This window comes from Miscanthus floridulus, unplaced genomic scaffold, assembly GCF_019320115.1.
Source record: "Miscanthus floridulus cultivar M001 unplaced genomic scaffold, ASM1932011v1 fs_401_1_2, whole genome shotgun sequence".
NCBI classification, from domain to species: Eukaryota; Viridiplantae; Streptophyta; class Magnoliopsida; order Poales; family Poaceae; genus Miscanthus; species Miscanthus floridulus.
Genome location: NW_027096704.1, coordinates 10,859 through 19,716, shown reverse-complemented (window position 1 = coordinate 19,716; position 8,858 = coordinate 10,859).

The window sequence follows — 8,858 nt, the reverse complement described above, 5'->3', positions numbered from 1 at the left end:
CCTTGCCGCCTTCTCCGAGCCTCCCCGTCCTCGTTCTTCCCCGCGGTGAGAATCCCCTGGCCTCCCTCTACCTTCCGGTACCGTTAGTTTCGATTTTCTTGGCTTCTAGAGCCCTGGCCGCATGCGTCCGCAAGCTTTGGCCGCCGGCCATGGCGGCCACCATGCTACCCGCGTCCTCCGGCCGCCGTATCGGCATGGCCGAGACCCCCTACTCCCCCGCTTACCCCGGTGCTCTCGGCTCTTCATTTGGTGAACCCTAGCCCCCTAATTGCGCGTGCCAGAGACCTCCACGCCGCCGGCCATGGAGTTTGCCGCTGGCGTCACTGTTCCGGCTGGTCACTTTCTTCTCTCTCCCCCCGGATCCATTCTTGGCCACACATTTCTAATCCAACGGCCGAGAACATCCGATACCCCTTCGCGGGTTATTTTTCTAAAGAGACCCTCGGTTTTCATTTAATTGAACCCACAGTCCAATGCGTAGTTCCCTGAATGCGCATTCTCGATTTGAAAACGTAAACTTCACCGCTTAAGTCTAAAATACGTTTTCAGTATTTTACAGATATGCCATTTGAACTGTTTTGCTTATAAAATTGTCGTTTTAGCTCCGAATTGATCCATTCAAATCGCGTTAGCTTCGTAATTCCATAATCTACATGTTAGAACCACTGTTAGTCAAGTTTGGAACTTTTTAATTTCCTAGTTAGATTTAATTAAATATATTGCTATAGGAAATCCAGTTTAAATCATAACTTTCGCATTTTAGCTCCGTTTTTCGTGAACTTCGCGTTGATGTGATCGTAGCGAGACGTAGATTATTTTCACAAACATTTTATCTTGTTTTCTATACTATTGGTGTACTGTTCTAATGATAGGAATGTTTGCTTTGCATGAATGCTTTTGGAATGTTGTATGTTGCCGTGTTGGTCGCGTTCAGACGGTGAGGAGAACGTTGGAGATCAGGAATTCTTCGACGACCAGCAGGACCAGCAAGAGTTTGTGAACCAAGGCAAGTATAGCATGGGCCTACCTTGATGTCCTATTACACTTTAATCAATTACTCATTTGCATGTGTCTAAATTGATACCCGTAAGGACATCCTAGTGATTGTTTATCCTGTTCCTTGTCTCCTATGGGTTAAATGCATATGGTTAGATTGCTAGTGCTCTAACTAAACTTGATCTACAAGATGATGAATGACTCTATAGAACTAAGAGTTTAACATGATATATAACAATTGTTCCATAGGGCGAAGGTGCAAATGACCTTTGATCATGTTGCTCCTAGCCCTCCATAAGGACTTATCTGTCGGCAAAAGCTGGGACTGACAGTGCAACTAGGAGAGTCATATGGCTCTGACTTTAGCTCAGTAATAGGACCTTTTCTAGCTAGTTAGAGGTTACCTTTTTGGCGCAAATGGGGCTTGCCACATTGGGTATAGGGCTGCCTCTGTTCCTATGAGTATAGCCGCGATGGATATGTGCCATAGGAAAGGGGGGTTCCTACATCTGCCTACCAAGGAAACCTAGCGGCCCTAACTCGTTAGGGAAACCTATGAAATGGCTTCATAGTGTACCCTACCCGCTCACCTTGGTAGTGACATGGGAGTAATTAAACCGGGCATATGGGGATCATGACTCACGGTGAATGTGCACCACCTCTGCAGAGGGTAACAAACTGTTATAACAGCCGTGCTCACGATTACGAGCGGCCCGGAAAACTCACAGAATAACCGAATACTTGTTGATGATCATTTAAGATATTCTATGATGTTATACGATACACTTTACCCTGATATATGTTCTTATGGGATTAAATGGGAGCTTAAGCATAATTTGATAATATCTGATAATAAAAGCTTGTCGTACTTAAAATGCTAACTGCAGTAAACCAGAGTCAACCCTTTTTGAGCTTCATAAACCCATGTTAGCTTGTTAAGTACGGGATGTACTTACACTTGTTTATTTTCTTTATTTGGATAAAAATCCTAGATGGGTAACAGATGACAACGGGTATGAGGAATTCCCGGAGGATTTTTAGGCTTGTGGTCAACCAGTTGACCTTCCCTGTGATGAAGCCCACGAGAGTTTATTATCTTTTTATTTTCTGCTGTGTAATGTAAGACTAATTTATAGTATGGATCTGATGTATGAACACCGTGATGATACATTATGTAATTTGTCAGCTTGTGTGTGTGATTGATTCCTGGGCACACACGAGTTTTGTGCATTCAATTTTATCCTTAAAATTGGGTGTGACATGACTTGACCAAGTTCCAAGGACCCACAAAACCACTCAAAACACTAGGAAATCGGATCTAACATAGATCTAAAAATTGGCCCTCAAATAACCCCGAAAATAGAGAGAAACACATATTTCAGATATAAGAAAGCCAGTAATCAAAGTTAAGATGGCAAAAAGCTCAACAATAAGAGCCTCCTAGTCTCCTCCTAAATACACCGAAGGGTAAAGCTGTATATCTTGTAAGTGCATAGGATGGACCCACGGTCTTCACGACTAAGCTTCACCTCAACAAAAAGCTTTATGATGATGTCACATGTCCTCCAACTCGTCACTCCCGGTTTTGAGGCCCAAACAGATCAAACCTACCATAGATGCTTTTGAGGCACAAACCACCAAACCATCCTTGCTCAGTTTTGAGGACCAAACTGGCAAACCCTCATGCATACCTTGTTAGGCATGACTCACTGATAGTGATGCATGCCATTCTCCATATCCTCGACCAAGCAGCAATAGCAGAGGAGCTATCACTACCGCTTGATGCCAACTGCTGAAACCAATTCTTGAATAGTAGGTGGTATGGAACCAGCTACTAGATGGTGGTTCTGTACTAGTGCGACATAATGCACCAAGACCTATTATCAAGTAATGGCTTGCAGCTCCCCCACCCTAGCCTCCACCCCTAGTTGCAAAACATCATGAGCGTCCTCTTCACCTAAAAAGTTACTTCTCTATTAATATGGCTATATATAGTGTGCCCAGTGTATCCTTGGTTATCAACAACACAAATTTCCAACTAATCAACTAACTGGGTGAGTCCTTTTTTTGTAAGCTATACTTCATCAGTTTTCTTCAGTATGATGCAATATAATTTCCATGCACTAATTATGTCAGAAATTGCAGCATAACGCATACGCATCCAACATACAAGCAGATGAAGCCTTCAACTGTGGCACTACTCATTTTGATGAACATGATGTGCACAATGGCATACTTTGATCATGCAAGTTTTCTTGGAGCAAAGGCCAAAGAAACCACCTTGCTTGTCAATTCATATGGAAGCAATGAAGAAACAAGATTTATGAAGGGCATAAATCTTGGAAGGAAGCTGATGGATTCCAGTGTTGATTCAAGCCGTGTCTTTTCAATCAGTGATATCAATGGTATAATGAACCGCAGCCCTCATCCTTGATTAGTTCATGGTTGCATTCCCCAAAGTTCATAAATGTATGTCCTTCCACACATATGGAGGACATTATATATATGTGATGTATCAGCATGTTCTAGAGTCCCTTGTGTCATTTGTGTTTAGACCTATCTAAATAATCTCTGGGGCTCCTGAAATGTGGTGTATTTGTACTGAGCGTACGCTCAATATTAAACAATAAATTAAAAAATATCATGTGTGCGATAATGATTGACTCAGATAAATCCATGGCTGATGTTCTTGGTGAAGGAAACAAGTAAAAGTGTCAATCAATATATAAGGGCACCTGTGGCATTTCTTATGATGTGTTTCGGAAAATATTCAATATGTAGTGATGTTCAAGAAATTTTGAAGACTCGTTAACTAACTCAATTTTGGTATGGGCGAATTTGAATATTTGTGTCTATCTATATATGGCAGTAAAGTTTGCAGTGCCCAACTGAGATGGTTTTGGAGATAGAGTGAAACGCCATACCCTCAAAGGAGCGTGCATGTAAAGGAGAACAACATGATGAGCTCGTTGACGAAGTGCCATGTTTCTATCTCAAAAAGATCATAACCACTAATCACTTACGGTTCATGTTCATCACTTTTTCTATATTTTTAGATTATGATTTACTTGTTCCTCCTTTTTTTTCTCTTTAGATATATGTGCCGTACCGTATCATGTAACGAAGAGAACTAAAGCCAATCTAAATGGCCCTATGGAGAGTTAATTTCCCTTGAGGTGAAAATACAAAACGAGACAACAAATTTAGTTGTAAATATCCAACATGCATGCCATTTAATTTCTCCTAATCAAAACTGCAGATATTCTATTGCATTTTGAGTTCTTTAGAAGAATTCCGTATCAGATGAAAACATAGCACACGGCAGAACTCTCTGACATTTGGCACATTTTTAATTATGCCCATAGTGGTAAGTGTTTGTTGATGTGAAATTAAGGGGGGTAAGTCCCAAGAGGGAGGTCTGCTAGGCTGCAAGGATGTATTCGTCTCCCCAAGTCCATCGACTGTATGAGCCTCCGCGTCGCTCAGTCTGGGCAACCGCAGGCGCCACCACCCACCGCGCCGCCTTCCACTTCTCTCACCTCGCTGTTGCCTGAGTGAGATCGCCGGAGGCCCATGAGGACGGCGGCAGTGGGGCCCTCCCGTCTGTTCCGCTGTTCGGGGAGCACTCGTACATCTCCCATCAGTGAAGTTCGTCTGCGTCTGGGAGAAATTAGTGGTGACGGCGGCGTGGTGGCTGCCGAGGGAAGATGGATCTGGCAAGCCAGCGTTCGGATCTAGCCACGGTGGCCGGGGTCCTGCTTGCATCGGCAGCGGCCGTTCAGCGCCGCCACGGCTCGATCCGTACCCCCGCCCGAATCCACGGTAGCAAGTGGACGACAGTGGCGGTGGTGGCTGTGCATGGCTGTGTGCCTAGGGCGCGCAGGCAGCACGTGGACAGCGTGGGATACATGACGGCTGCACATCTAGAGTGTGCATGCTGCTCGTGGATGGTTGGTCATGGAGAGGTGGCTGTCACATAGAGACGTGGTGATTGTTTGCTCCCGGTGATCAGTTCGTTGGTACCCTAGGGGCAGCGGCGGCTTGAGTGCTAGTGCAAGGATCTTAGCGAGGTGGAGGTGGATCCCGTCAACAGCAGCGGCCCTAGAGGTGGCGGCAGCGACAAGTAGAGGCAATGGCCATCCCAATGATGGCCACTGCCCTATGGGCGGTGCAGGCCTAGGAATCTGGTGAAGCGGAAGCGGGTCCTATTGGCTCATGTCTGATCCTCAAGTTCTGATTGGACAATGATAGATGAAGGCGGGCTAACCGGCGACATGTGGTGTTAGCTCACTTGAAGTGGATGAAGATGGCAGCAATGGAGGTTTGCAGTGATATATGGCGCACAAGGGGCGGCGGCAACATGATGACTTCCACTCACCGAATCTAGCCATTTTAGGAGAGGATGTTGGGAAGCAGGATGTGCCAAGATCATAGTTTTTTCTTTTTTTTAGTTGTGTTCTCCTCTTTGTTGAGGTGTGAGTCTAAATGTTCTTGTATCCTTTTAGTTGTGTATATCCTTCATGGATATAGAACCCGGATTAACGAAAATCCATCATCTAAAAAAATCCCAAGAGAGAGTCTTCCTAGTCATATTATGCTTAGTTGTGGGCGTTTTGGGCCAACAAGGACATCAATCCCTTCAATGAGGTCTATGTGACATCTGCCCAATTTGAATTGTGCCCATGGTGGCCAATGTGTGTATGCTAATAAAATATTGTGATGGTTTAGTCTCACGCACATTGGTTATTGAGGTTCAGGTAGTGTTGTCATAGCCGGATTGAAATGAGCATCACTCGAGGATTGATTTGAAACGAAGAAGGGAAAGCCAGCATGCTTAGCCGGTTTCTGAAACCAACTTAGCTAGTTTCATCATATCCATTACGAAAAACATAGAAACGCCTCCCAGGAAGGAGTCTGTTGGGAGGTGCACCTAGGGTTGTTCTATGTTGGCAAGGCCACCTACCGTGGGATACATCATAATAGTGGTTAAGGCATTTTTCTCCTAGACACATGGGTTGTGATCTAGTATTGGGATTGAAAGTCGTTAGGGTGCCAGGCTTTGTTTTCTTTCTTGGTTTTGGCTATGTCCTTTGATGCAAAAGCTAGAGGTGGGTTAAGGATTATTGTGTCAACTCAATGTAATGATCTTGAATAAAATCCTTCCTTCCTAAAAAAAAATAAGCCGAGTCAACTTAAATTCTTACTCGGCCAATGAACCCGAGTGAATTCATGCAATTGGCCAACCAATTTGAGTGACATTTTCTATCATCGACAAATGGAAACCTGTCAATTGAGACTAATGCTCTATCATCTAACAGAGCACGCCAACAGTGGGAAATTGCAAGTGCTCATGGAAATTAATAGGCGGCGATCACAAATACTTTCCCCGATCTGTCATTCCAAATTGTGCCCTCTACAAACCACTATGTGCATATCCTTCCCGTAAATTGTGCAACCACCTACCGCCGTTGTCGCTCATCACCTCCGATCTGCCGGCCCCAAAAAATCATCTTCCCTTCTCTAGCACATAGCACACCTCTGCGACATTTGGCACATTTTTTTAATTATGCCCATGGGGGCAAGTGTGTGTTGATGTGAGATTAAGGGAGTTAAAAGTCCCAACAGGCAGTCTTCCTAGTCATGTTTTGCTTAGTTGTGGGTGTTTTGGGCCAACAAGAACATCAATCCCTTCAATGGGGTGTATGTGACATCCGCGCCAATTTGAATTATGCCCATGGAGGCCAATGTGTGTATGTTGATAAAATATTGTGAAGGTTTAGTCCCACATTGGTTATTGAGGTTTGGGTAGTGTTGTCCCAAATCTTGTCCTACAATCAATGGGCTATCACACCTGGATTCAAATGAGCATCACTTGAGGATTGATTCACAACGAAGGAGATGTCATAGCCGGCTTCTGAAACCGACTTAGCTAGTTTGGTCATATCCACTGCGAAAAGACTAGAAACGCTTCCCAGGAAGGAGCCTGTTGGGAGGTGCACTTAGGGTTGTTCTATGTTGACAAGGCCACCTACCATGCGGTACATCACAATAGTGGTCAAGGCATTTTTTTTCCTAAGCACATGGGTTGTGATCTAGTCTCAGGATTGAAAAGTCATTATTAGGGTGCTAGGCTTTGTTTTCTTTCTTCGGTGTGGCTATGTACTTTGATGCAGAAGCTGGAGGTGCATTCGGGTTTATTGTACCAACTCAATGTAATGGTCTTGAATAAAATCCTTCCTTCCTAAAAAAAATATGAAAGTGCTATGCAGTATATCTAACCAATATATCCGATTGTTAGCATACATTCCACAGTCTTGGTGTTCGTTTTGTTTTAAATGGAATTATAATAAAATCACATTTACAGGTTGTTCTTAAGAAAAGAACAAACGTTAAAGTGAATCTATGAAAACAAAACAAAGTAGATACAATGCTCGATGTAATATAATATAATTAAGATAATTTTAATTATCGCCTTGCTAGCTGCTGCGCCTCATCTCTATAATAATGATGTTTGTCACAGGAAAAGACACATAGTAGAACTTAGTCTATCATACTAGACTATCTAATCACATCATGACCTCATATTCAATGAAGCAGTAAGAGAGGTAGATCTTTCTTCATGGGGAATATTTCTTTTAGAAAAATTGTTCTTTTCAACCATCAGTACAGGGTAGCAATAGCTAGGTTTGTGAAAACCGTGATGTGTTTGTTGGTATTAGTAGAAGTCCAGGGACTACAGCTTCAAAACCTAGAAATTTAGAGGGAATCATATATGGTAAAATATATTGCATATGGTGCCTATCACGGATCAGAGTGACAAACATTATTGTTATGAATAATTGCAAGTGTAAAGCTAAAGATATGCTAGAGGCAAGGTTGCACTCGATTGCCCATGAACAAATAGTGGGATACAATTATCTCTTGAGCTAGCTATGTTGCCTTTTCTTTCTAGCTGGTAGCCATGTGTCTAGTTAGCTGCTGGTGGTAGCCTGGAATGACCTGAAGCAAGTTAGGGCAAATTTATAGGATTCCAGCTAGTCGGATTCATCATTTACTAATCCATGATGGCTGCACAAAATAATTTGTTCCATTCATCAGAATCAGCGGTGAGCTTACTATGATTTAATCTGTCTCTAGAACACTGGTAAATAGGTGACCGCGATTGGTAAATAGGTGACCACGATTTGCCAACACTGGCATGGTTGTCTGAAGAATAAAGTAAAGTTTCTGTTGGATATCTGCTGCTTCTGCACGCATAGCTCCTTTCAAGGCACTCTGTTGTTGGCCCATTCCATGTCACACGAATCCCTACACTGGAGCAATCATGTTGCCGTCAAATTGATGAAAGGCCTGCAATTTGTAGGCAGTGTTAATATTGTAGACACATATGCTTTTTGAATACTGCAATCTTCTGCATGGTCAGGCTATGTACGCAGCAGATAAAGCCATATAGAGTGCAGCTCTTTGCATGGTTCACATCATCTTTGGTGCTGATAGTTATTAGGTCCTGTTTCTAACTGGTTTTAATTATTACTATGTAGATTGTTCAACTGAGCTCGAACAAAAACCAATCCATGTACTAGATCGGAGATTGCCATCCATATATCAGCCCCATTTGTCAAACCTTTTCCTATGTGCACACAACCAAGAAAAAAAGACTAAAAACACATTCATTGTCAATCCATATACTAGATCACCCTCCTTCTATGCAATTTTAATAAATGTTTTCTTTATCAATGAATAAAGTTAGAACATATTTAATGTAATTTAAAATTTTTAATGTTACCGCTTACAATCTATCAGCACTAATAGTATTAGACTGAAAAATCTAGACATGGTAACCCATTCCTAGGCTATGCTTG